The sequence below is a fragment of the Suricata suricatta genome, chromosome 5 (assembly GCF_006229205.1).
Source record: "Suricata suricatta isolate VVHF042 chromosome 5, meerkat_22Aug2017_6uvM2_HiC, whole genome shotgun sequence".
Taxonomy (NCBI): Eukaryota; Metazoa; Chordata; class Mammalia; order Carnivora; family Herpestidae; genus Suricata; species Suricata suricatta.
In genome coordinates, this window is record NC_043704.1 from 139,519,548 (window position 1) to 139,547,102 (window position 27,555).

Here is a 27,555-nt window from a genome sequence, read left to right on the forward strand (position 1 = left end):
AAAATAGGGGATACAGTCAAAGATCCAGACCTTGAGGTCAGAGAGCACTCAGTTCAGATCCTGATTTTTTCCTTTCCTAGCTGCTTGGCCCTGAGTGAGTTACTCATCTTGCCTAAGCCTCTGCCTTGTCCTTACATGGAGTGATAATAGTTTCTACCTCAGGTTGTGGTGGCGACTATACCAATGTGTTGTGCGGACTATCACACATTTCTTCAAAAAATAATAAAACTTGTTAAGACAAAGTTAATTTTGAGATAATTTTATCTTTGACTTACTGTTAATCCATGTGGGACCCTACGAGCTGCAATAATTTGTGTTAGACATTTGAACAATTTCAAAAACACCCTGACTGAATTAGGAATGCCTTTCAAACCAGTCCATAGAACTGCCATCCCTAAAGTGTGTGCATCTTTAAGAGAAACTCCCACACTACACACACACACACACACACACACACACACACACACACCTTTGTTTAAGGTAAGGTCTGCTGAGAGGAGAATACAAAGAAAGTGTTATAGGGGCGCCTGGCTGGTTCATTCAGTTGGGCATCTGACTTCAGCTCAGGTCATGATCTCACGGTTCGTGGGTTTGAGCCCTGCATCAGGCTCTATGCTGACAGCTCAGAGGATGAAGAAATGCCACTCAAAATCTCAACCCCCACATCCAAATATTGTTAATATTTTAGGGGGTTTTATGACTTTAGGTGTCTGTTGTTGTTAGTTCCAATCATACTGTACAGGTAATTTTATATTCTCCCTTTTCATTACACATGTTAAAAAAACATGATTATGTGGGCACCTGGGTGGCTCAGTTGGTTGAGCGTCCGGCTTCGGCTCAGGTCATGATCTTGCGGTTAGTGGGTTCAAGCCCCGCATCACACTCTGTGCTGACAGCTAGTTCAGAGCCTGGAGCCTGTCTTCAGATTCTGTGTCTCCTTCTCTCTCTGACCCTCCCCTGCTCATGCTGTTTCTCTCTCTCTCTCAAAAATAAATAAAACATCAAAAAACATTTTAAAAAACATGATTACAATGTCTTTACAATTAATGACTGCATACCATTGTATTGAATGGATGTGTTGTGAATTGTCAGGCCAAGTTTGTAAACACTTATGCTTTCCTCGTTCTTTGCAGTCATACTGATGCTGTAGCATTTGTGACAGTGGTCACACGTCTCCTGCCAAATATGTCCGAGTTGGAAGTTGGTTGATTTAGCTGCATTCAGTTTCTCACACTGTATGTCCTGATGTTCATAGAGTCCTGCAGCTCAAGAACAAAGCCCAAATCAGCCTCTGACATTTCCGTGTCTTTTAAAGCCTGGAAGGTGAGGAAGGTACAGGAAGTTCTGGAATGTATAGAGATTACTCATCTTGCTCAAATAACTGTGTTCTCAGGGTTATAGGTTCTGATCTCTGTGACCCCTCAGAAACTTCTAGTAATTATCTGAGGATCCTGAAGCTCCTTTGAGAAATGCTGCTGTCCTTAACCTATCACTCCAGCATTCCCTTATCTATCCCAGAAAACCAGTCACATTAACGTCACCTTTAAAGGAATACGCATTTCAGATCTTTTCGTCAAAGCCCTTCTTCATCCTTCCCTTGAGTTAGAGAATTTAAGTCATTTCTTCCAGCTCTTAAAGCCACCCTGCCTTATCTTTTTCCCCCTTAATCATTATAGTTAATTCAATTCATTACTGTCCTTCAACTCTGCCATATGCTACCTGAGCTTCACATTTGGGGATTTAGAGGGTTTAATAAAAGAAAAATATTCTTGTTTGCCAGGACTGATACTCATTTGACCCACGTACCAGAGCGCCGATCATTGAAAGGGTGAAATGCATTAGTACTTAGTAATATGTAGTTTCTGCCACTGTGTCTCCTTAAAAGGCCCCCCTTCACCCCTAACTTTCTCCTATGACTCTGGCAGCCTCAGCCCCTCTGAAATCTCTGTGCTGTGTGGCTTCTCAACTCTGTTGTGGCTGCGGCATTGTCCATGCTGACTGTCTTCTGCTTACCTTAAGACAGACAGACAGACAGATATCTCTGCTTATTCAAAGTGGGATTGGGATCTTTGCCTATACGTTTCTTGGAAAGAATGCAACTGTTTTGGTTTTAGGACTTTCACTTGATTCCCACCATTGCCTCACGCTCTCCCTGACCCAGACGCTTCATTAAAGGACGACTATTCTCAGATTGATGTTGGGATGATGAGGCCAATTGACATCTCCATTATTCTTAGGAAAGTCTGACACTGGTCTTTCCTATTGTTATTTCTCTTCATTTTGGATACCAAGGAGTTGAAGTCAAAGAGAGCAGAAAGGAAGGAATATGCGCATGTGTATTACTCAGGGGGCCGTTGTAAGAGATCGAACACTTGGACAGAAGGCGAGCCGAGTTCTTGTACTGGCTTTGCCATTCGGTCACTTTTGTTCCCAGTGCATCCTGTGCAAGAGGACGGAGCTGGACTGGGTTGCACTGTAGGCACCAGTAAAACCTATTCCAAGTCATTTCCATAAACACCTCCCTTTTTGCAGGCAGCACGCTCTGGCTTTGAGAAAAGGGGAACATTTAATGGTAATATTTATGTACTAGAGTCAGGTATTGTGCTTGCTTCTGTCCAAATAGTAATCTGAGGGATTCATTTTACAGGTTTTGCAGTTTGCCTTGCTGACAGCCCACAGTGACTATGAATTTGCTCCCTGCACCCCAACACACACACACCTACATCTTCACTTTACTGTTTGTTCTCTAGCAACGTGTGCATGGCTCTATGTCTAATTCTCTCAAGACTTAGAGTTTTATTAATTACTTAAGAAATACTGGATAATTTCATAAACTCTCCATTTAAGTAATCATGCCTAAATTGCATTTAACTGAAAGGACCTGTGTATTAATTGTGCCTGGTGTTTTTGTTGATTAGGCAATTCTGTATCTGTGCTAATCAGAGCCGTCTTGTGTCTGTCGGCACCGATGAAGTTTTCCGTCAACTGTGTTGATTTAGAATATTAGTTGTGTCTTGTTTTCCTAAGGTGGGGGAGCAGTTCTCAGCAGGACTGTTTTAATCCTCATTCTGAACTGACAAAATGGAAATGATCATGACTCTAAGTTAACTGCATCACGTAAGCCAGAAACCTGGGTTTGTCCTTGCCTTGTTCTTCCCTGTCATTCAGTACATCTATGCAGTCAAAAGCTTGCCAATTTCACCCCCTAAATATCGCACATGTGACATAACCTCCTCTAGCTCAGGCCCCTGGTATGTCTTGCTTGAACTATCCCCGTAGCCCTTCACTTGGTCTCCCTGATGATACAATCACCGCCCTTAATTCAGCCAGAAGGATCTTTCGAGGCCCTTCTGACAGTTACTCTCATGCTTAAGAGCCATTGACAGATACCCATCCTCTACAGAAGAAGCATGCACGTGTCTTCCTGGACTTCCGTACTTCCCATTTTTTTCCAGCTTCATCACCTGCCCCTTTCCCATTTGAACTTGACACCACATGGACACCAAATTACAACTGTTTTCTCTGTTGCTCACTTTCATGTTTTGGGCCATGGTTTGGTCTGGAATATTTTATTCCCTTTTCATATCCTGACTCGCTAATCCTTATCCACCCTTGAGCACCTAGCTTGGCTTATTGCCTCTTTCAGGAATTTGGGGAGGGGGAATGTTTTCCTAGCACTGTTGAAAATTTCAATATTGTTATACTGACAATGTCTATTCATGAGTCTGCTCCCTACGACTCCCACTAGCACTAAGCTCTCTAAGGACAGGAAGCCTCTTATTCTTCATGTTGTCCCCATTCTCCAAGGGACAACATGAAGTTGCCTGGAGTCTAGTAGCTATTGGTCATGTATTGCTGGGTCACCAGGTCATAACCAATGAAGGTGATTTTTTTTCCACCGAAGGACATATTTTTTTTGTATAGTTCGCTAGGAGCAGACTCTGAGCTGAAGAAGGCTTATGAGAAACTGATTTACTAGGTACTGGTCTTAGGAAAAAGCAGTAAAGGAGTAGGGCAGTGAGGGAGGGATAAAAGGTTAAAGAGGCCAAGTACGGTTTGCTATCAGGAGAGTCCCACAGAAGGCAATTTTGGCTCAGTTCTGCAGGGGAGTTCCGGAGACAGTTGGGTCCCACCCGCGGCTTGTCCCCACCAGAGGCGGGGCACCTGGGGTATGATACACTCACATTTGTCAACATTAGCCAGGTACTGCGTCTCCCCAAAAAGATAAACTCCCAGTCACTTCGCTTTCCACGTATTTAGGTCAGTGGAGCTCAAAACGGCGCATGTGTCAGAATCACCGAAAGGGCTTATTAAAATACGGATTGTTGAGTCTTACCCCAGAGTTGCTGATTTAGTGGGTCTGCAATTGGGCTCAAGAATTTGCAGTGTCAACACGTTCCCAGGTGATGCTGCTGCTCCTGGTTTGCGGAGCATATTTTGAGAAGCACTGGTTTAAGCAAAGCAAGTCACAGCAACGTGAGGGGCGTCCTACAGCAAGGGCTTGGGGACGGAGGCTGCTGGGGATGAAAACCCCCGAGTCAGCAAGGGATCCACGGGAATAAGGATAGAGCTTCAACAGCTTCTCCTTTTAGGGACTGAGCCCTGACTACTGCCCAAGACGATTCGAGCTCTCCAGGGCAGAGCGCTGCTGGCCCCATTTCTACTCCAAGGCCAGATCCCAATTTGAAGGATGACTTACGTGAGCATTTAACGTCTAAAGCAAATTTCACTTTGCTGTCATTGACTATCACACTTTAAACTATTTCTTCTTCTTATCATTGGTTCTCTTCTTGTTCTCATTAAGTTCTGCCAAAAGTTCTTCCTGGAAACACTACTGGGTGTTGTCTTGCTGATATGTTTTTCTTCCCGGCTGACTTCTTTTTATGTTCTCTTTTATTTTAATGTACCACAACGAACTTCAAAATGTCATTATCTACTCAGAAAAGAGTAGAGTGTAGTAATATAGAAAAGAGTTGAGGCAGCAAACTAAAAATACAGTGTAAGAAAAAAGTGTAGTGTAAGAAATAAATAGCCAGACACTAAAATAGGCTAACTCAGCAAGAAAGGACCCAGAATTAAACAACAACAACAAAAAAAATTAGACCTTCATTTGTGGATTTTCTAGATGCTGTTTGGAAATAAGTGAGAAATCTTCACAATTGTGAGAATTTTGGTCACACCTTAGGTATGATTTTATTTTACTGAAAGAGGATTTCCTTCCCTAGGCTGTTTGAAAAAGTTCATGGAGCTCCCAGAGGTGTCTGATGTTCACAAGAGTAGCTCATGATGTAGTGGAAAATCTGTCTTACCTGGTGCTTTGAAATATATAGGAGAGAGCTAAAAGTTTACTATTGTAATTAATTCTGACATCATGCTGGAAACTTGGCAAAGGTGATAAATCACTCAAGAATCATGAGATGGTTCTTTCACCATACTCCTTGTTCATTAATTTAAATCAATTTAACAGAAACATAATGAGAACCTGCTCTGTGTAAGGGGAAGAAGGAGAATCACGGAGAAGGAGGACCTTTGTCCTTAGGAAGCTTACAGTCAGGATGCCTTTGTGAGAGCACTTAGTATGACTTGAATCTGACATTTAGTCATATGTGTAAAACTTAGAAAGACCACAAAGAAAAATGACTTCATGGAAGAAAGAAGTGTAAGAGGAAAAGCTGATGACAAATAGATAATTGATGAAGAAAAACTGAAAAAACATAACCATCTTCAAATTTATATAAGCTTATAATAAGAGAATAAATTGTTCAGTTATGCCACGACAGAAGGACATGTCACAGAATTTGTCTGATAATGAAGGGGTTGATAGCAGTTGAAGGGTTTACTTGGAAGGAAGGATATTATCACTTACTGGATTCCTTCTACAAGTCCATGGTTTTATACCTATTATAGCAACAAATCCACCGATAGATTTTTGCCATTTTTAAAATAATATTTTAAAGTTTAGAATGATTTTAGGTGTACAAAAAAGGTAAAGCTAGAACAGAGAGTTTTTTGTATGCCCTCACTCACTTTCCCCTATTGTTTATGTCTTATATTAGTCTGCTTTGTCACAAGGAAACCTCTAATAATATTGGTGCATCACCACCAGCCAAACTCCAGACTTGGGTTGGATGTTACCGCGGTGCTTTTCTTTTCTGGGATCCAATCCAGGATCCACACTACCCTTATCATCAATTTTGGTCCATGACAGTTTCTCATCATTGTTTTTCATGATCTTGGCAGTTTTGCAGAGTATGGGTTAGGTGTTTGTAGAATTAAAATTGCTATTTTTAATAGACATTTATCAACTATAACATTTTCATCAAAGAGAGATTTTGGCTGGAGAGAGAGGTATCAGTAATAACTTTTGCCAGCAACAACATTGAAAACTAAGAATGAACTATTTTGTACCAATGTCTGGGCTCCTTGAATTCTAGAAATGTTGCCTCTGTGATTTTTCCCCCACTGTTATTAAAGACCCCCTTTTGAGAAAAAGGAACCAAAAAAATATCCAATCCCATGGTCTTTCAGCCTCTGGGAGACTTGATAAGGTTGCTAACTATCTGAGTGAATTCTTAAGAATCACTAACACTTGATATTCACTACTGAACATAGTACCTAACAAGTTTATTAAGTATTCTAATTCTGCATTCTCTTAAAATGTCTGGTTGTCATGCAAAATTTTATATAGCCTTCAAGATAGGGTTTGGCTGCAAGTACAGAGATTTGAAAAAAATGCCCAGTAAATATAGCAACTTAAAGAAGGTAAACATTTATTATCTTCTCACCTAGAAATGATTCAGAGTAGGCCGTCCAGAACTAGAATCAGAGCTATAGAAATTATTCATTCAGGGATATAGCCCCCATTCAGTTCACTGTTCTATCATCCTTGAATGTAGCCTGATTCTTCTGGTCCAGAAAGGCTAGAAAAACTCTATTCATCACATTCACATTGCATGTAGTATGATGTAGCAAGAAAAGGGTGTACCTTCTCCCTTATTAGAGGATTTCTGGAAGTACGGCATAACATGTCCTCTTCATATCTTCTTGACCAAAACTTAGTCACATGAACACTCCTAACTACAAGGGAGGCTGGATATGTGATTTTTATTGCAGGTGGTCATGTACCTAGCAAAAATTGAGTATCTCTTACCAAAGAAGAAGAGAACACTGGAAGTTGAGATAGTGGTCTGCGCTACACTTGGCAATGTTGTACAGTCCCTCGTGTAGATGTAGATGCAGATCATTGGGTTAGTAACAATTTGCAGTGCACCATCATTGGTTGAGTTTTTAGATTCAACATTGCTTTGGACCTATTATTAATTTTTGCGTAAACCAGGTTTTGGGCCTGTAATTTTCAAATAACTAGATGACAGAGAGATATCTGGGTTGCAGTTAAATCCTAAAGAAAATGAATTTGCTGTCTTTATAATCTATCTAGGGAATGCATAGAATAGCAGAGCTCTCTTTTTTCCTCCAAAAGTGAATTGGAGAGAACTTTGTCCCAGAGTATGGGAAATGACTAGACTCTTTGAAGAACTAGTAAACAGGATGGCTTTGAAATGCCATGACTGAGACAGAGTTGGTCACTCAACAGCGTGGTTAAGCCTTAAGCTAGAGAGGTTAAGGGGAGGCAGTATCAGAAGCCTTTAAAGACTGTGAAATTTTCCTCCAGGTCAAACAGAAGCAGAACAGTATTTCTTTTGTGATGAAGATGTAGTTGTTCTTGCCAGAAACCTAGTTTTTGTGGGATATGTCAGAGTTGCAGAATGAACATTTACATTCTCATAGTTTCCCGCAGTGCTTTGCAGGAATGGGTCCTCAGGAGAGAGTAGCTATCAGGGACATTTCCCTAGAGTCTGGGTTTTTACGTTTACAGTGAACTGTGAGGGCCTTTGTGATATCATGGCCTGGGGACCTTTGGTTAGGTTTTTGTCTGGCTTTTTTTGTTGTTTGTTTTTACTACGCAGGGGATAAATAATTACTGTTGAAAATTTGGAAAATACAGAAAAGCAAATAAACCTCCCTCAACTCTTCCAGCCAGCAATGAATACTGTTACCATTTTAGTGTATGATACTCTGGCTCTTTTTCAATGCAGATAGACTGCAAATTTTTGCAGGATAACATGCTGGAATGCCTTCTAAAAGTCTATTTTTAGTTCATGGAGTCTTTAGGAGAAGAGAAAGGGCTTAGTAGTTCCCATCTGGCAGCGGAGGAATCCTGGGGAGCCACGAATTACTTAGAAGGGTCCTCAAATCCACACGCTTATCAAACATTATCTGTAGATTGAACAAATTAATATGTCACACACACACACACATGTTCAGCCATTGGGTAAATATACAAAGATGCTATTCATTGAGATGAACAAATGCAAATTTATTCAAAAGCACTACTGAATTTAGAGTAGCGTGCTGTTCTTAGTTATTTTTTCAGTCAATGAATATTAAGGAAGTTCGACCATCTTATAGTAGGCCCACAGATGTACTGATGTTCCAAAGGGGTCCTTGTGCTCCTGATGAGGGATGACTGACTTATTGAGCCATCACTGTTTCCACCATATCTTACTTCAGTCCATGCCAGTCACATTCTTCTAGAACACCACCTTTGCCTTCGTTTTTCTTACTTTGCTCCTTTCAATGAGAAGAAGCAAATTGCTCACATAGTTTGGAAGGTCCTTCTTCCATAGTAACATTAACAAACCTGATTGCTTACTCTTTATTCAAAGAGTCTAGTCATTTCCCAGAACACATCCTCTGAAACAAAGTTCTCTCCAAAGTTTCTCTCCAATGGAGGGAAAAAGAAAGCTCTGCTATTCTATGCACTCCCAAGGTAGATTATAAAGACAGCAAATCCATTTTCTTTAGGATTTAACTGCAACCCAGATAGGTCTCCATCATTTCGTTGTTTGAAAATTATAGGTCCAAAACAGTGTTTATGCAAAAATTAACGATAGGTCCAAAACAATGTTGAATCTAAAAACTCAACTGTTGATGGTGCACTGAAAATTGTTAGTAACCCAACATTTGCAAAATAAGGAAATGACTTTGCTGTTTTACTCCTGATGACCTCAAGAGCCATGAACCCCAACTTTCACTAATTGCTTGATTCTTATTCTTTAAGATTTACTCTTTTAGTGAAATTGGCCTTATTTGAAGAGAGCAACCAAGTGCTTTGGAAAATAAAGATTTCCTATTTGCCATGCTGAAGAAAAAACTATTTCACACTTCATTACTTTTCTTTCCCCAAAGTTGAATCTTACTTAAAGCCATACAGTCACTGGCAAAAGGTGATTTCTTGGATTTTCCATGAGTAGAATGCACTCACAGATGCCCTTCCAAGCCCATTAGTTTCATTTAGTGTTGTTTGTTTGGGTGCAGTTCTGTTACAGGGGGGTGCGCACTGGCTCCCAGGAGAAGGATCAAGTCCCCATCCACTCCAGCACCTTCCAAATGTGATCACATTTCCCCAAGCTTAATAAAATGCCCTTTCTCCCTCTCCACGCTGCTTAGCCTTCTCTTTTTAGGTGATTTGAATTAATATTCCTGTCCTTTCTATTCCTGATGGAGTTTTGCCATCAGCTTAGCACCTCATTCTCATCATTTATCTTTTTTGTCCTTTTGTTTTTTATCTGATGGGCGCTGTTAATTAGTCTATTTCTTTCATCAGTGGAGAAGTGAGGGTGGTGTAGGGAAGGAGGTACATTGCCTGGTGAATGCTCAGTTCTAAAACGAAATCACTTCATCACTTTGACTTTCACAAGTGAGAGATGTGAAGAAGTTTTTTAGAATATAGAGAGACGCGTTAGTACTGTGTTTCTTAAAATAACTGAAGGGATTTAGTTAGCAGTCCTGTCCCCTCCCTTTTACCCTATTTTCTGATAGAAGGTCATGGTGGACACTACAGGGTAATGTCATCATATTAGTATTCTGAAGGCTTGAATTCATGTTCACAGTGCCACTTAGATCCTTGGGCAAATTACTTCTTCTTCCGGAGCTTTGGGCCTTTTAAGCTGTCAAATAAAGCCCCTGATATTCCAGGATTGTCTGGGAATCCTATGAAATACCAGTAGTGCTATAAAAATATCAGGAACCAAACATATTATTAACAAAGCTGAAGGCAAGTCATTCGTTTCTTATTTGTTTCTTTATTATCCAAAGACATAACAAGCCTGGGTATGAATTCCCAGGCCTACTAATGTGTCACCTTGAGCAGGTTACTTGACTTCTTTGTGTCTCAGTTTCCCCAAGCACAAAATAGAGATAATCACAGCTACTACCTCATTAGATTAGGGAGATGGAAAGCAGTAATTCACATAAAGAGCTCAGTGTTGTACTTGGAGCATAATCAAAGTTCAGTAACCATTAATATCTTTATGAGTACATATAAAGAACGAGCAAGGAGAATTCTGATACTTCAATTCTTTCAGGGTTTGTTCATTGCATCCTGTGGCAAGTACATCATAGGGGACTCTGCATTGGGAGAGGTGAACACAGTCCTTTTATCGTGTATCTTACAAAAAGATTATCTATATTTAAAGGCTCAAAACTTGGAAATAAAGGAAATTGAGATTCAGGGATGTGAAGCAGATTATTTTAACGAGGACCACGTTCTAGGTCTTCAGATTCTGTCCTAGAATTCTTTCTTCTGTATTTGCAAACTTGAGCTTGACATCCTTCCCTAACAGAAGACTCCCCCAGAAACGACAAGATATAAACATTGTGGATTTTAAACACCAGATCTGTTTTGTTGCTAGAAAATTGAAAAGCCCCTTCAGGAACAGTGGTTCATTGTTAAACTCACTTTATAGACTTTTCCAACACATGGTGTTCTGTGCACACCCTTCCCCCAGCTCTAGGTTTCAACGACTTGAAATAAATTGCTGTCCAGTAATTGAGATGTTCATCTCCTGAAAAAAACCCTGCTTTCTGGTTAAACAACTGTCACTCTGTATGTATTTTTGGATTTATAAGAAAAATATTGAATATAAAAATATCTAATATATACATACACATAGATATGGCAATGCCAGTCTTTTTAAATGGAACCATTAAATTTGAAATTGAGTAAGTGTTTTGGAAGACAAGATGCTTGATTTTTCAAAGTGCAAAGCCAAAGACGTATCAAGACAGTGGGAATACGGCTTTTAATTATATGATGTTCTAGCAATCACGGTCAGCAATTTTGAGGGAAAGAGCTGGTGATAAGTGGGTTGCAACACACCATGCAGTCGTCAGCCTGATTTCTTACTATTTTCATTGTTCAGTTGCTACGTTCAGTTCCTCCTTGTCATGTCTTTGAAATCAATCCATTTGGAATAGAATGCATCCGGGTCTTTATTGAACATCTTAATTCAGAAACAACTTCATAGTGTACCTTTTGTAGGGGCCACTTTTTGGAAGTTTAACAAGATTTTTAAATCATATTTCACCCATGTGACCATACCAGGTGACTGTGAGGAACAGCAAGGCAGCACACGAGATGAGAAGGCTGAATGGCAGGCTAGGTTTACTCACTGTTTTAAGTTTCACTCCACACCCAACTTCATAGCGTTTGGGATTCCAGTTCTTGGCTTGGAGAATGTAAATGTTGCCTCTAAAGTGAATCTTCGAGATCGCTCTTGAATAGCCCCAAAGAAGGTCCGTTGCAGTGGTGAGCAGTATTTTTTTGCACAAATGGCAAATCAAGAAAGACGAAAGTGTTCTTAGATTGCTTTCTTTTCTTTTTGGTACAAATCATAATCCTTAAAAACTGGGAACATGAAGTATCTAAAACGGAGCTTATGCAGTTTTTTATTTCTCTTATGCTAAGGTTTTCATTTTAAGCAGTAACTGTAGTGCTGCGGCTTTAGATACACTTTGTGTGAGATGAAAACCGAGTGATATTGAAGGGGTTATTGCAAGCTACGTAGATAATGGAGGGAAAAAAATGGCACCACAGTTGAGCCACGGTACTATGAAAATGTCTTCTATTAAAGTTTCCTCAGCTGTGTAGGGAGGGTTTTAGGGACAGTCTTAGTAAATGGGATAGTGCAATGATGCCTGCGGGGTGGATACAGACACTTACTAGTGAGTAATTGCGAATTCCACACCGATTCCCAGCCTACAAAGAGGACAAGATTCCAGTGGAGCTGTTCCCTGACATAGGATGGGGTAAAAGCTATGACCTCAATCTTGCTTCCTGTCTTGGGTCTGTCTGGCCACTTCGGCCTCTGCTATGTCTATGCCATGTCAGAAGATACCTGTGCAGGTAGTTAGATACCATAGGGGTGGGAACTTAGGTCATTTTCTTAAACTCAAATGAGATATCCAGGTGTAGCATGTTCTAGAAGATAACCCCTGGATTCTGCACCACATTGGAAAGCTAGAAAGCTACAGAAGACCCAATCTTCTGGCCCCGGGGAGATTGTAAGTAACAAATAATAATAAATAAATAGCAAAGAAATAAATAAGTTTGCTGATGATGAAATTTTGGACTCAGTCAATTCTATGATTTAAGAGTAGTCATTTAAACATTTAAACCTCTTGAGTTTTGGAAGCAAGCGTACTCCGCATTTTACAAGAGAGGTGTATGTTGGGGTAGTTTGTGGATTCATGATGCAGCAGCACTATCAGAAAGGTGGCCGTGACATTCATCATCTCCCAAAGTTAATTAATGGAGATCTTTCTGAAGCCTGTGGAAGGTTGTGCTATCCAATTCAACAGGTTAATTATGAATATTTGGTAAATATATTTTGTCATACTGTCACAGGACAAAAGCAAACACATTTACTCGTGAATGTGAAAAATATTAAGATGAAATTAAATGGACTGAAATAAAATGTAGGCTCTTGACTAATTTAACCAGATCAAAATAACAAAAGTAAAATGTTGGAATTATGCAAATGTGACAGCACTTGAATTCTATTCCTGTTTTCTTATTTTAAAAAGGAGGATGAGGTGCCTGGCTGGCTCAGTCAGCAGAGCATGAGACTCGATTTTGGGATTGTGAGTTTGAGCCCTACATTGGGTGTAGTGATTACTTAAAAAAGAAAAAGAAGGATGCTCTTTAAAAGTTCCAAATGGATTATATATTTAAAAACAAGTTTTCTCAAAGAATAGAAGCATTTTATCAGTTACCCCAGAAATTATTCCTATTAAAATGTAGGTTCACTGTGGAAGCAGGGCCCATGTTCTTTTCTTAAAGCTGGGTTTGCCAGTCATTAAATATATAGTTGACCCTTGAACAAGATGGGTTTGAACTGCATGGGTCCACTTATACGTGGATTTTTTTTCAAAAAATACCATATAGTACTATAAATGTACTTTTCTTATTATTTTCTTACCATTCTCCCCTAGCTTACTTTACCATAACAATAAAGTATATAATACATAAAACATACAAAATATGTGTTTATCAACTGTTTATATTTTTAGTAAAGGTTCTTTTGGTCAACCATAAGCTATTCATAAGTTTTTGAGGAATGAAAGTTATATACAAATTTTCAACTGGGGGGGGCAGGTTGGTACCCCAGCCCCTGTGCTGGTCAAGGGTCCCCTGTATATAATAAATGGTTTTAGATGATTAAATGGATTATAAAATATCTACAAGACCACAACCTAAAAGTCCCAGAATAAGCGCGTCAAACTGAATATTTCTAAAAAGGAGCTCAAACCTAATCATTCCTTATCTGCTTCAACCCACAACCTACTCATTTTCTTACTCAGTGAAGAGAAAAGAGGTTGACCTGAGTGTCAACATATTTCAAGTCCTGTTCACCATGATTGTCTCTCAAATAGCATGAGCTTATCATATAATCTAAAATGGATTTAGCATCATTTTATACTGGGCTATTGTGTTGACATTCCATGACTTGACTTTGAAATAATTGGAAATACCCTGGGGTACTGCTAGCAGAAAGGCCAAGAAATCCTTCTCATAATGTTTTCTGGTCTTTTTTCAAAGTTCTGTTAAATGTTTATTTGTTTTTGAGAGAAAGAGATAGAGCGTGGGCATGTGAGAGGCAGAGAGAGAGAGAGACAGGGAGAGACGCAGAATCCAAAGAAGTCTTGAGGCTCTGAGCTGTAAGCACAGAACCTGATGCTGGGCTCAAATTCATGAACCGTGAAATCATGACCTGAGCCAAAGACACTTAACTGACTGAGCCACCTCGGCACCCCCATTTTCTAGTCTTTGATGTATGTTTTCTCTGTACTTTAGTAGAATGTCTTCCCTCTGGAGTCCTTCCCATCTAATTTCTATTGCATATAAGAAGATACCTTTGTAGGTAGATACCACACAGGTAGGAACTTACGTGATTTTCTTAAAATAAAACAGACATTCAAGTATAGCATGTAAACAAAGCCAGTCATTCTTAAAATCAGATCTGCAATGCAAGTGCTCATGAATCCCAATTAGATGATTTGCAACTGGCAGGGTTGGGAGTCAGGCCCATGCCATCAGCTCCAGGTCTTAGCAGGGGCTCCAGGTGCTACATCCCCTTCCAGCAGCACTTCGTACCTTCAGCCAGATGCACACCATGCCAACTACCCACTGTCTTCCTAGAGTTCCAGAGAGAGAGAGAGGCAGAAAAGAAGGTGGTGGCATAGAAACAATTAATCCTCCACTTCTTTCAATTGCCTAGAATATTCTACACTGTGTACAGAAGCCCTAGTCATTGTTATTTCCAATTTTATCAAATAATATGTGAAACTGGGGGGGGGTTGGTAATATTGATAGAAATGAAGTTAATTGAAATCATTGTTTTTTCTTGCAGTGTTGAATGTATATGTATATCCATATGCATATATGGATATACATATATATATTCAGATTGGCAAACTGCATCAATTATTAATTATATACAAAGCATAGCTAAAGGAAAATTATTTTCATTTTTCTAACTCTACATTTGGAAATATAAATGTATTTCTTATATATACTATATATTTTTATTTTACATTATAAAAGATATAAATGTATCTTTTAAAAATAGAGGGGTTTAAAATGATTTAATGATTGTTTCTTAGGAAAGACTAGCTCTTATTCTAAAATGTTTTGCTTTCTATTTTGGTGGTGACCATGTTGCTTCTTTTATGGAATAATGGAGGTAGGTGGCACAATAAAATATGACAGTACCATATCAGCTCTTGGTTTATTTCATCATTAAACTTTGCACATCCACGAACACTGGTGTGGAAGCCTGGTTTTGGAAGATGGGAGTCTAGGCTTTGCTGCCATCTCTGACCAGATGGGCCTGTAGAATGGAGACGTTTGTGCCTCAGAGTCACAGCATAAAGGAGGACTTGGGTGAGGTGTCACGGTGGAATAGAAAGGGCACTCGTCTAGGGGTCAGGAAGTTTCACAGTCTAGCTCCATCACTAACTAGTTATGAAGATGAGTCATTAGTCTCATCTACAAAATGAAGATAAAAATTGTGTCTGACTTCCCCACAGGGATGTTGAACAATCAAAGAAAAGAATGTGCATGAAGTACTTTGAAAACTGTACAGTACTATATAAAAATGTCATTAATTATATAAGGATGCCATATTTTCCCCTGGGGGAGCAAGGATGTGTATAGGTTGATTTTGAGGATATTTAACCACCAGTGCTGTGTGCTGCAGAGATTTCACTTCCCAGAGGCTCCTACACGAAGGCAAATATGAGGGAGGTTTGGCTAGTAATAGTCTATGATCACAATGGTTGGTCCTGGTTGGGGTTGGGTAATGGACCTGCCATGTCAGGAGACAGGCTCGTCCACCACGGTCCTTCCCCACTCTGGAGGGACTGGGGCTTGTATGTGTGAGTTAGAGCAGATTGACTAGTGGGCCAGTTGGCTGAGGGACACTGGAAGCACCTCTGCGCCAATGCTATAAAAATGTGAAGCTTATTTAGAGCACATAAGGGCAATAATGCTATAATTACAAAGAAATACAGGTAACATGTAACACATTCACATTGCCAGCCAAAATTGAGGTACTCACATGGCCAGATTAGGATTCTTAAAAGTTGTTTTAGATACATGCAAAAGCTCAAGAGAGGGTTTTTGGTGAAACCTCTGAACATCTGGCAGAAGTAGAGATTGTTGGTCAGTGTTGGTGTCTGAGGAGCCATATTTTGCACCTGACCCTTAAAACCACGTGCTAATCATGCTGCTGGTTCTTGATGCTTATTCTGGAAGAATGGTAGGAAAAGTACCACAATCAAGATTCACCAAAATCATAGATTCATAGAACCAGAGATAAAAATGATGCTAAGGTCATCTGATACCCAATTCACATTCTGTTAAAGGTTATTATGAAAGTCTTAAGAGTAAGGAAGGAAGACAAGCTTCCTAAGAGGAAGGGTTATGAATGTCCTTCTTAAGTTCTGCCTGTGAGAGAAATGTGTATTTTCCATGGTGTTCCATTAGAAACAAAGTGAAATCTAGAATTCTCTAAACACCTCAGATCTTGAAGGAATATTTGGGTGGACTTTCTGCTGACAACGTGTCTGTTATCCTATAGAAAATCCAAATAGATGGTGAGAAAAGATCTTTATGAATACAGCATAGCACAGGATTATTTGCTTCAGGTAGCCAAAATATGGCAATCAAAACTGTTCAATCATTCAGTTTTGGACTCAGTCATCAAGTATTTGAACAAGGGTACAAACCCTTAGGGACGGATAATCTGTGGTGTTGTAGGTGCTTCTTTAGCAGAGGTGATGGCTGGTGGCCTTGGTATGAACACAACAGCCAGAGTAATTATCCCCCCCTTTCCAGTTTATGTATTTATTTTGAGAAAAAGAGAGCCGGAGCAGAGGAGGGGCAGAGAGAGAAGTAGAGAGAGAGAATCCCAAGCAGGCTCTATGCTGTCAGCACAGAGCCACATGTGGGGCTCTATCTCACAAACTGTGAGATCATGACCTGAGCCAAAATGAAGTCAGGCACTTAACTGACTGAGCCACTCAGGCGCTGCCCCCCCCCACCCCTGAATAATCTTGTTCAATGTATAAATCAGACAGTGTTGCTTCTCTGCTCACAGTCCTCCAGTGGCTTGTCATTGTGCTTAAAATAAAATCCAACCCCCCCCAACTATGGTCTTTGAAGACCTGCTGACCTCTCCAAACCTATTTGTACCACTGTACCCCTGTTCACTTCACTTCAGCCAACCTAGACTTTTCACTCTTCCTCAAAGATGTTGAAGATGTCTCAGGGTCTTGGCACATGCTGTTCCTTCTGCCTGGAACACTGTTCCCTATCTTCAGAGATGGTTTCCTCCCTCAGTTCTCTGCTCAACAGTTACCTCCTTAGAGAGGCTTCTCCCACCCGCTGTCTGAAACAGCACCATCCTGCCACAACAGGCTTTTCTTGTCCTACTTTATTATGACTCATAGTTACTCCCTGGCATTAGATGGTTTGTTTATGTGTTGGCCTCCTTCCATCTCACTCTTCTCCACCCTCATGTGAAGCTTCATGAGGGCAGGGACCTAGTCCGCCATGTGCACTGCTCTACCCTCAATGCAGCGGGGTCAACACCTGGCACATAGGAGGCTCCTACGAAAATATTTGTTGAATTAGCAGATGAATGAATGAAAGTGAGTGATGCAGGGTTGGAGATGGGGGAAAAGTAAAGGAACGCTACATTCCAGAGAGGAGGGGGTCGCTGAACTTCATGTCCTCCGTGGGCCACTACCCCACCCTCTGCCATGCTCAGGTGCTTACCTCCTTCAGCCTGCAGAGGAGGCTGAGGCAGAGCGAATCGAACCTTCAAGTGTGAGAAAAATCACCTGGACCTTGTGAAAGTGCAGATCATTATGTAGGAGATCTGGGGTGGGGCCTGAGATGCTGCATTTCGAAGAATCTTGAAGGTGCCGCCATTACTGCTGCTCCATTACTGCTGCCAGGGGAGGACGGGCATAACAAAGCTGCCTGCTGCCCCAGGGCCCTTCCCAGACCTCATGGCCCCACCCACCCTTTTCCCTACCTTCCTTCTCAGGTGGGGTGGGGGCTTGAGCAAAAAGGAGTAAAAGGCAAAAAGGAGAACCTGAGGAAGTTGGGCCCTTAAGGTAAATTCCCTCCTTGAGGATCTAATTCCATGCGATTGTTGATTTTTAAGAAAGTAAAGGTCCAGGAAACTATAAAATGACAAAACCCAGACTACCTGGAATTCTTGGATTTACATTTTCTTGACTTTATGTATTTACAAAAATAAACCGTGTTTTCCCAAGTGTTGTTTTGAGTTTCGAGGGGGGAAAAAGGCTCTTTTGCTTGTCCTAGGACCTCCTCCTCCCTTAAAAGTTATGTAACTTTGGGGGGCACCTGGGTGGCTCAGTCAGTTAAGCTTCTGACTCTTGGTTTCAGCTCAGGTCATGATCTTGCGGTTCATGGGTTTGAGCCCCCCTTGGGGAGTCCTTCCTCTCTGCCTCTACCGTGCTTGCTCTCTCTCTCTCTCTCTCTCTCTCTCTGTCAAAAATAAAGTTTTTAGAAAAGTTATGTAATTTCAATTTCCATGTGTCTTATCCTGACCGAAGAGTCAAAATAACACAAGAGCTTTTTATTTGGGTGCATCTTTCATGCATTTTGATATCAATTTATAAAGAGTTATTTACCCTTTTCGCTCTGTTTCTACTGATAGTGGGAATGATACCCACTGCGACAGTCTGGTTAGACATTTGGTGTAGTGCTAGCATGACTGGATAAGTTCTTGAACAGCTCAGAGTCCGGGGGTAGCCAGTGAAGTGTGCTGGTGGGTAATCCCCTCTGGGAAATGATGCCTGTGTGCTCGAGCCTGTCAAGGATCCTATATCTACGGTGTTAAACATTCTATATTGATATTCCTCCTGAAGATTTTCCTGCCAGAACAAGAAAGTAGCTTCTCTCTGCATTTCATTTATAATTAACAGGTAGAGATTAAAGAAGGTACGCTAGAGACCATATGGTTTTTGCTTCCATTTGAAAATACATTCACAGAAATTTAGAAAGGTTAAGTCATCCTCCCAGAATCACACTGCTGAGCCTGGACTCAAATTCTTCCGTCTTGTCCATGGCACCTGTTGTCACTCAGATTTAGACACAGGAACTCATGGCCAGATAACGAGGCGGTGCCCATCTTGCTTACGTGGTGTCTGTGGTCCTTGTTGTGAAGGTCCTCTGTTGTCTTTATTTCTGCATTCATGGCTCCTTATTCAGTGCCTGGCACATAGTGGGCCCTCAGTAAATAGCTGTGGAATGAAGGAACGTCATTACCATCTACTAAAGCGAACATTCCATTTTGTGGAGAATTGTCCAGACTCCCAGGATGCAGGGACTTATGTGCTAACAAGAGAGTGGAGGTTTGCCTTTGTCACATTCTTTCCTCCCCCCCCCCCCAGGAAGGTTTTACAGCCCCCTTGTCCCCTCAAAAGGTTCATTCTCTTCTTCACTCCCAACTCAAGAGGCACAGAGTCATGCCTGGCATCCTCATGCTGGACCCGTTATTTGAAATCACCCCTTCCTTGACCTCTCCCAAATATATGGGAGAGAAGCAAGGTCCAGCCCAGAGGCATACATCGTGAATAATTTAGAAACTGGGATTCAGAAACCAGACACCAGTTTACTACCTACCCGTCACAATCCAGCATGAAAGTTCATACTTGCATAACTTTAAAGACGCATTACTAGATTAGTACAGGCAATGATCATGTTATACTGGACAGGCTACAGAGATCCATTTCATTGCAAGTTATTTGTTTTATTTTGAGAGAGGTGTGTTCTGAGCAAAGGTTACTTGGCCAGTATGAGATTCTCTCCCATTTCACCTGCAGGCTTGGATCACCTACCTCTACCACCGTACCTGAGAGTCAAATTGAGAATTAGTAGAAAGAGACTGTGGAAGCAGATAAGCCAATCCCAAGGTAGGAATAATCAATGTCCCCATTTTATAGATGGAGAAACTGAGGTACAGAGAGGATAAAGTAACTTGCTGAAAATTATAGTTGGTAACTAGCAGATTCAAGGGTAGGAGGACAATGTTGTTTTTATGGTAGAAGTGTAAAATGTGCTCGATAATTAAGCTCATTTTTTTTCTTCTTTTTTGGCACAGAGCTTTAGTATTCACTGAAATTGATGGGAGATCCTCGGAAAATTCTCCGTAACAAGCTGAATCTCCTGCTTCTTGCCATATCAGAGATTTTCCTTCTTATATTAATCCAAATGTATCAATAAATTGTGATTATTGTCCCAACAAATTTCAAGAACATTCCCAAATATTCAGTGAGGCAGAAGAAAATTGCATGCATAAATTCTCTTGAGGTTTCTATGCTTAAGAATCACATTAAGTTGTACTTTTGAAATATATGCCTTTTTAATCTACTTAGGAATTGACCATTCCTTCTTTCACAAATAAAATAACAGGAGATTCTGATAGGATTTCTCTGGATGAGGCCTAATGCCATGGGCAGAGACTGCAAATTCCCCAATGCCTAGGAAATAGGATTTATATCTTAGCCATTTGCTGAAGGATTATTCCAAAAATGTCACATGTAAGGCACTTCTGTTGTTCCTGAAGCTTCTCTGTCACCCCAACTCGTAACCATGCGGTCCCTACCTTATAGCCCAGAACTGCTCAAAGCAACTGACTTCTCAGACCTCCAAACAGAAGGCAGAGAGCCTGTGGGTAATATGCAGAAACCGTTGGGACATTGGGATTGGTACAGGAAACTGTAGCTGGTTTCCCCTTTGGGGCTCAACAGCTTTTGTTTCACCATGGTTAAAAGAACCAAAATATAGTTCAGCTCAGAGAGGGGACTTATCTTGATGTATCTTAAAACACAGATTTCCAAATATTTCAGACAAATATGCTAATTCGAAAGATGGCTTTATCATTCCTATTTCATTATTAATCCTCAGATTTTCTTTTCGAAGCTGAAACCCAAAGGCACCATTGGACAGAGAGAAGAAAAATTATTCTTTTGTTCTCCCAAATGCGTTTTTTGTCCCTTCCATACTACCCAAGACAGTTTAAATATTGTGGTCTGGGTCAGGCTTTTAAAACAATAGCTTCTGAGGGAGCAAGAGAGCGGTAGGGAAAGATTGGAAAGTGAAATAATTGATATATGATTTCTCTTCTCATTGGCATTTACTTGTCCTTTTATTGTTGTTGTTCCTTTGTGTTCGTGGAAGTTTGTTTAGATTTAAGCCATCTAACATCAATCCTTTAGGATCCCACTAAACTGTGTTAACACAATTGTAGGTGTTGATTTTATGTTTTTAAAAAGGATACTATTGAATAGGTAGTTGTAACGGGGAACACATTTGAAAACTAAAGCCAAACTAAATATATTTAGAACATATTTGTAGCACACGAAACTCTTTCTCCCAGTCCAGGAGGGAGAGATAGGAAGGAGCCCCCTCAGTTCTGCCTGGCACGAGTTGATATTCCATAACGTTTATGAGCTCAGGCTCTTGAATTGGCAGATCTGAGTCAAAATCCAGGCTGTGTACCTGCCCCACACAGGCTTCTCTGAGCCTTGATTTCCTCATCTGTAAAAGAACCACAATCACTCGCATGTTTCCGGGTAGCTCTGCCACGTGGAACAGAATGATAGGATGTGTATAAAGCATAGAGTCCAAAGTAAAGGCTAAATAAATGTCAGCCACTACAATCATAATCATCATTCTTATCACCATACGATCGTTAGTGTCAATCACGGTCTGGCAGGAGATTAGCAACCAAATGGTTTGATGAACTTGGTCTGAGTAAAAGTGTTTCTGAAATGGGCAAAGCCTCTTGAGTTGAAAAACTTATAAGCAAAATAGTTCATTTATACATGAGGATGTGCAATGTGTTTACCAGATTTAGCCATTAACCAGCTCCGTTTTAGGTACGGCCAAGACATACGGTGAACCCCAAGCCCTTCTCACTCAGGACTTGGCAACAGCTGTGTAGCTGGCGTCTCCCCTCTGTCCAGCCCATTTATTTCACACTAATTTTCCTCCCCTGACACGTTGCCCGGTATTGGGACCCCTCTACACATAACGTGTGTCTCGTTCTTGCCCCCTCTCCCTCACAGACTCTCAACTTCACTCTTCCTTTCTCTTTGCGCCGCACCTGCCATGCTCACACACATGATCACCTGAAGCACAAAACGTCTTTGGTTGCTTTCTTGTCACCTGGTTTACTGCACAATAACATTTCTTTTTGTTTTTGTTCCTAGTGGGAACAGCTATTTATTTACCCCCAGGAAGTCCTGTCATTGAGACAGGAAAATATGTTTCCTGGTCGCGTGCCACTGGAAAGACCGTCCCCAGCCTAGAGAAGAATCAAACATTCCTTTTGGTGGTGACGTGGTTCACGTTAAAGCATCACTAGCCGTCTATGCAGTCCCCTGCATCAAGGCTGTCACACCAGGGCTGTTATTAACCCAGCAGGACGGTGCGTCCCCTCCCACTTGCGCATTGTATGAGGCATTCACCCACAGAACATTAGCATCAAAAGATTGCTGTTTTTCTTTCCTCTACATCAATTAGCTCTGTATTTCCTATTTCACTTTTCCATGGTGTTTACCCAAAACAATGCAACATCTGAGATTTCCTAATTTACACCCTGTGTTTCTCTGCACACGCATTCTGCAGCATGTATTAAGAATGACACACAACAACAATTCTGTCTGCATTTTTTTATACCAGTTAAACCCAAGCAATTCAATTCTGAGGTGTTTTATATTCTGGTCATGCTTAGTTCCCAGGCCTGCAAGTTCAAAAGCACCTTTTGGAAGTGGGAGGAGATTAGGAAAGGTCAGGATCTACAAAAGGGAAGCTAAGGAGGATATGGGGCTTCCCATACCCCATCTGGGAAGGGGACAGCAGTTCGATTTCACCTCTAGACGCATGGTGAAAACCAGCTCGATACAGGATGCATCAACTCCCCACTGGAATCTCAAAATTGTTGGCAAAGCCAGATATGAGCAGTTTCCATATTACATTTCCTGAGACCCCAGAAGTCCTGAGACTGAGCAGAAGATCTAGCAAGATCTAGAGACGGGACAAGGGGCTTGGCAAGAATAGCAGGGAGCTGGGTCTCCAGGAAGCAGAGAGGTTCATGGCAGGGCCCCACCACGTGTTATATGCTGCAGATCAGGAATTTTCAAAGGCCCGATCCAACTTGGAAGGGCAGTGGCTCTGTGGACCCACAGGTGACTGAGACTCTACCCTATTGAAGCAGTGAAGCGAATCCCAGATTTGATCCCTGAAATACTGCCTACTCAAAGCAGGACAACTTCCACTAGTGTGTTAAGCCCTGGCTCAAGAGAACAGGCTCACTAGATTTCCACTTCCATCCCTCTCCGGGATGCTGACGTTTCCTGAGACTCCCGTAGCAGAATTTCTTGTGCATAAACCACTTCTTAATTTATAGCACTTGGCCGGCAAACCATGGCACCGGCTCTTCAGACTCTTTCCTGAGTGGAAGGCCTGGTGATGTCTGACAAAGGCTGACCCTTAGTCTACAGGACTTGGTCCTCTCAATATTTCCTCACGATCCTTCTTGCTGAATTGTCTACTGTGGCCTCATCTCATTTCTACTGGTGAATCAGCCAATTAGGTGGCTTGCTCGTTATCACACTCAGGATCATGGCTGGATGAATAATTCCCCTTTAAAAAAAAAAACAACGAAGTCAGGAGAGTTCCAACCCTCTCTGTAAAGGCTTTGCATTTTCTTTTCATCTTCTTTTTTTTAGTTTATTTGTTTTGAGAGAGAGAGAGGGAGACTGAGAGAGCAGGAGAGGGGCAGAGAGGGACACAGAATCCCAAGCAGGCTCCACACTGTCAGTGCAGTCTGATGTGGGACTCAAACTCACGAACGGTGAGATCATGGCCTGAACCAAAATCGGGAGTCACCCACTTAATTAAGTGAACCACCCAGACACCCTTGGCTTTGCATTTTCTGATGGCAGCAAAGGAACCGAAGATGAAAGTCTATTGCATGGAACTGGTCAGTCCAGCTGCTTCCCATGCAGTCAAGTCAGAGTCTCAGTCTACATGGGATTGAAAGGACCATGCAGCATCAGGAACTGGGCAGGTTGTAGTAAATCTTGATTAATGTTCTGACCTTGATGATAGTGTAAGTTGCATCCGTGCTTACACCTTTCTGTCTCTCCTCTGACAATTTCCGGTCCTTGGCTCCAGCTCTCTTCCTGACTTCCTGTAAACATACCTAATCGTTCAAAAAGAAACTGCTATTCACTTGGCATTCGGAACTCTTGAGTTTTCCTCTGGTCAGAGGCTCTCTGTTCCCACACACTGGAAGGAATACCTGCGGATGTTCAAATAGATTTTTTTTTTGCCTTCTTGACTTTGCTACAGTTGGTCTTCCTTCCTGCCCCTCACTCTCTGCCAATCACAGTGCTTCCCGTCTTACTAGTTCATGACCACAGACAAGGCATGCAGCTTCTCTGAACTTCAATTTCTTTGTCTGTTGAAGGACAGTAAAAGCAACTGTGATCATCCCCGGATCTCAGTGGCGTAAAAGGACAAAAGTCTCTTTCTCATTCACACCACGTGTCGATTAAGGGTCAGGGAGGGGATCTGTTTTTCTAATTACTTACCATTCCTGGAAGATGGAAGTGGAGGCCAGGGGGCGGGCCTCAAAACTCACCTAAGTTCTGCCCAGAATTCACTAACCATAGTGATCGCATGGCCACAGCTAACCTCAAAGAGGGAGGAGATGTACAATCCTACCACTTTCCAGAAGAAGGAGCCCTGAAAATTTTGGGAAGCTTTGAAATGGCGGCCCTGCTTCTAGAGCACATGATAAACCCATGCAGATGGTGTCGCTATACTTCCTCTTGTCAAGGTCCAGTTTCAATTTGGTGATGAGAAAGAGATTTTAAATCAACTCCTCTGTGTTCTCTATTGGTGCAGGCATGATAAAAGAAAGCCCTATATAGTGTTTAACATAGATTCTGCATTGGTTAGAATCCTGGCTTAGGGGCGCCTGGGTGGCTCCGTCGGTTAAGTGTCCGACTTCGGCTCAGGTCATGATCTCATGGTTTGTGGGTTCGAGCTCCTCATCGGACTCTGTGCTGACAGCTCGGAGCCCGGAGTCTGCTTCCGATTCTGTGTCTCCCTCTTTCTCTGCCCATACCCCACTCATGCTCTGTTTATCTCCGTCTCAATAATAAATAAACATAAAAACAAATTTTTTTTTAAACGAATCCTGATTTAATGGCTTACTAACTCTGTGACCTTGGGCAACTTAGTTAACTTGTCTGTTCTTCAAGACTTCATTACCTGGAAAATAGGGACAATAATTGTAAATTTCCCAGAAGGTGGTTGTGCATGTTAAGTGAGCTAGTAATTGTGAAACTATCAGATGTACTTGATGCCATATAAGTATTTGCTGGTTCAAATGGAATTATACCACCACCATATACTGTTACGCAACTGGCCTTTTTAAAATAATGTAGACTTTATGTGTCTGGGTGTGTGTTTTTAAATGTTTTTAAAAATGGTTACATATTATTTTATTTTATTGCTATATCTTAATTTTCTCAGGCAGTTCAAGTGATGAAACACCTATAAGACAAGGACAACCTTGGTTTCATCATTCTCCATTCATCAGACTGTTTTCTTCTTTATTCCTCTCAGATGTAGGGTCGAAGGCAGTGTCTAATACCATTCAATGGGGAAGTGGGTTCAGATCTGCCAATAATTTAGTCCAAAGGGGTACCTGGGTGGTTCAGTCGGTTAAGTGACTCTTGATTTCAGCTCAGGTCATGATCTCGAGGTTTGTGGGTTCGAGCCCCATGTCGGGCTCTGTGCTGACAGTACAGGGCCCTCTCTCCCTCTCTCTCAAAAAGAAATAAAAAACTTAAAATTAAAAAAAATTAATGTTTATTCATTTTTGAGAGAGAGAGAGACAGGGACAGAAACAGAGCATGAGTTGGGGAGGAGCAGAGAGAGACGGAGACAGAACTCGAAGCAAGCTCCATTCTCCAGCTGTCAGGATAGAGTCCGACATGGCACTTGAACTCAAGAACCGTGAGATCATGTCCTGAGCCAAAGTCGGATGCTCAACTGACTGAGCCACTCAGGTGCCCCTAAACTTAAAAAATTTTTTAAATAAAAAAATAAAAAATAATTTAGTCCAAACTCTCTGTTATGATCATATCTTGTGGCAAGCATTCTCTCTGACTGCATTGCTAGTAATTCCAAGTCAAAGATATCATGTTCTTAGGCTTAACCAAAAAACACTGCCAAAAAAGCAGGTTATTTCCCATTAACAGAATCAGTTATGGTATAGGATTCACGCAGACGCTGCCTCTCGCCTGGCTCAGGTGAACTCATCCTGTCCCCTTCCCTGTCCTCTCCAGTGCTTGGACCTGATATGGGTGCCATCTTGAATGATGTAGTCATGACATCTTAGTGCTCCGTATTCTATTCTTTGTCTATTTATTCTATTCCCATTTGGTTCATTCATAAGTCTTATTCTCTCCTACCTCTCCAACCTGTGCTCTTTGATGTGTTTCATAGCTTCTCTTCCTGTGTATGCCAGCGTCATACATAAAAGTAAATCTCTCACTCAGAGAAAGTGATAAGCTATACATCCTAGACAGGATAAGGAAGAAGTAGTGACCATCGAATGTTGAGTTTCCAGAGTAGAAGACTCTGGAAATAGGATTCTATATGTGAGAGGTTCGTTAAGAAGTACCCTTGGTGGGGGAGCGCCTGGGTGGCTCAATCAGTTGAGCATCTGGCTCTTGGTTTTGGCTCGGGTCATGATCCCAGGGTCCCAGAGCACTGGGCTCTGGACTGAGCCTGCTTAAGATTCTCTCTCTCCCTCTCTCTGCCTGCTTCCCCTACTCTTGTGGGTTCTCTCTCTCTCTCTGAAAAAAAAGTGCTCTTGGCATCAACATTTGTGAGTGGGATGGGATAGACTGGAGAGAGAAGTTGTGCTGTAATGCATACCCAGCAACCACCTCAGCCAACCCCTCAGGCCGCTCTGAGTCTCCAGTGGCCCTTCCGAGAGGCCCCGGGTTGGACTGAGCAAGCCAGGCCTTCATCCCCTTACATCTGTCAGTCATTGGGTGCAGGCTGTCCCCGAGGGCGGAGTGACCCTCTGCCACCCAGAGACAAGCCTCAAGGGGCTAACAGTTGAAAGACCTCTGCCCCCAGCACTCCCTGCAGCTGGAGCAAGCCCTTCATTGGAGGGGCATTTGGATGGCGTATCACAGTGTCCACCACAGAGCAGGACAGGACATTCGTTACCACCGGCCTTCTCCTTCCTGTTCCATAAGCTTAGGGATGAGGGCTCCTCCTTCTGCAACATAGTTCCATCCACTCCCTGCCATCCTACTGGTGTTAGGGGGAGTGGGCTTCAAGGTCTTATTGTGTTTTTCTTCCCTTTCATTATCCTTTAAGGTTTGGATACCGCCCTTGCTTGTTTCTGCCTTTGCTGTCCTTGGCATCGGCTTTCATGAACACTTTCTCATTTTCTTTTTGCTGCTATGACCATCCTTGCATCCTCTGCATTATAATTGCTCTAAATACGGTCTCAGCATCCCTTTTCATCCAATTCTGGGAGAATAAGATGCTTCCAAACATGAGTTTGTTTAATA

At 41.6% G+C, this 27,555-nt stretch overlaps 1 protein-coding gene across 5 annotated transcripts in view; it reads left to right on the forward strand.

Moving 5' to 3' along the window:
• Positions 1-27,555, forward strand: part of LRRC3B (leucine rich repeat containing 3B) — a 92,986-nt gene that overhangs the window by 39,715 nt on the left and 25,716 nt on the right. The window contains exon 1 of one of the 5 annotated variants that reach the window (XM_029940845.1): positions 19,776-19,854. The exons of the other annotated variants lie outside the window; for them this stretch is intronic. The gene's annotated coding sequence lies outside the window, so the exon portion shown is untranslated. Of the gene's footprint in view, positions 1-19,775; positions 19,855-27,555 lie in introns of those variants that run through there. 5 annotated transcript variants of the gene reach the window in all.